Here is a 1,638-nt window from a genome sequence, read left to right as displayed (position 1 = left end):
GAAGTCAGTTTGAAATGATTAAATATAATATTTTATAAGCTATTTAGTCAAAAGTCAATGTCAGTGGTGATCAGCAATTTGTGAGACAGTCTAGTATTACAGTAAATGCAGCCCCAGATTTACCAGAACCCCCAACCTCTAGGAAAACGTATGCCAATGCTCAGGGAGTTTTAAAGGAATGTTCCACTGCATTTATCATGGATGCTAGCTAAATCTTTAATTTTAGGATAAAAAGAACATTTAAACATACCCACTAGCAGCCAAGAAAAAGACATTTGTAATCTACAGCCAAGCTCTCATTTGTTACAATGCTGCTGGTATTCATTTTGATTGTTACGTAGCGAGACACCTCCAAACATGCCTCCCACTCAGCAGATATATGTATATGTGTCAGGCAAGAAAAACTCTGCCACCAACATTACCATACTAAAAAGTTTGCCAGAGATGTCCCCACCCCTGTTGAGCCTGTCTGCCCTCCATCTGACCATGACTTGCACTGGTGTGCATCAATTGCTACGAAATGCATGCAACAGCCCATATTGTCCTGTTGAGATGTGTATGTTGGTTTCACCCACAACCCCCACCCCTAGGTTTGCTATAGTATAAACCATGCACGGAATTAGAAGCATTGTTGGTATGATCATTATTCTTACTATTATAATACACAGAAGTGAAGTTAAGAAATAGTCGAGTATTCCTTTAACATTTAACTGTTTGAAAGAATACCGTCCAAGAGTCTGTTAATTATACAGATCTGAGAGTAGTATCTTAAACTAAACATTTTTTACGACAGGGCTTCCTAAATTCTGCCCCTTGCCACTTAAAATAACATGATTTATCACCAGTGTACAATTACTAGTTTCCAAAAGTGAGCACTAAATTCAAATATCACAAAGTTGCAACACATGAAATGACACAAACAAAAGGTGCGGGCCTAAAGAGTCAGCAAAACAGCATTATGGAAAGCTGAGTAAGATTAATTTATTATTGCACTTTTTTTTAATTGCGATGAGGTTGAGTTGTGTCTAACAAAACATTTACACATAATTGAAGGTGATTCTTAGTTCCAAGAGGATAATAATTCGGGACTCTATAATGTAGTTGGAAATGCTAAAAAAAGAAAATACTCATGCAGTGGCTCAATCCTTTTACACTGCGTACCAAATATTAGGCTCTTGAAGTACCACAATTATAACCACGATGTAAAAATACAGTATTACACCAAAGTCATTATGGTTGTACTTTGGTGGCTACCAAATAGCTGATCGTATTCAACTATGGACAGTCCACGGAGGAGGCAGGTTTAATTACTCTTCTCCTGATCCACATTTCTCTTCCTGGTAGTTACTGTTTGCAGCCACCATTGCAGTGTTTTAGAACCTTTCATCTTTAGCTCCGCTAACTATTTTCCCATTACAGTAAATTAAATTAAAATGAAATTAAAACAAATCAGGTTAACGTATGTGTGCACTTGAATGTGACTACGTCGTAGGTTTACATTGAAACAATATATTTCAGAAACGACAAGACAGATTGTAAATTACATTTAACAATATATTTCAGAAACGACAAGACAGATTGTAAATTACATTTCAGCAATATTATAGTTAATTTAATTTGAATTTTAGCAGTACTTAA

At 35.9% G+C, this 1,638-nt stretch overlaps 1 protein-coding gene across 22 annotated transcripts in view; it reads left to right on the top strand.

The window, feature by feature from the left end:
- The window catches only part of plecb (plectin b), a 119,833-nt gene that overhangs the window by 108,440 nt on the left and 9,755 nt on the right, over positions 1–1,638 (top strand). The gene's annotated exons all lie outside the window — the stretch shown is intronic.

This window comes from Larimichthys crocea, chromosome XIII, assembly GCF_000972845.2.
Source record: "Larimichthys crocea isolate SSNF chromosome XIII, L_crocea_2.0, whole genome shotgun sequence".
In the NCBI taxonomy this organism is placed as follows: Eukaryota; Metazoa; Chordata; class Actinopteri; family Sciaenidae; genus Larimichthys; species Larimichthys crocea.
The sequence above is the reverse complement of the archived record's forward strand: the minus strand, read 5'-3'. Positions and strand labels throughout refer to the sequence as shown.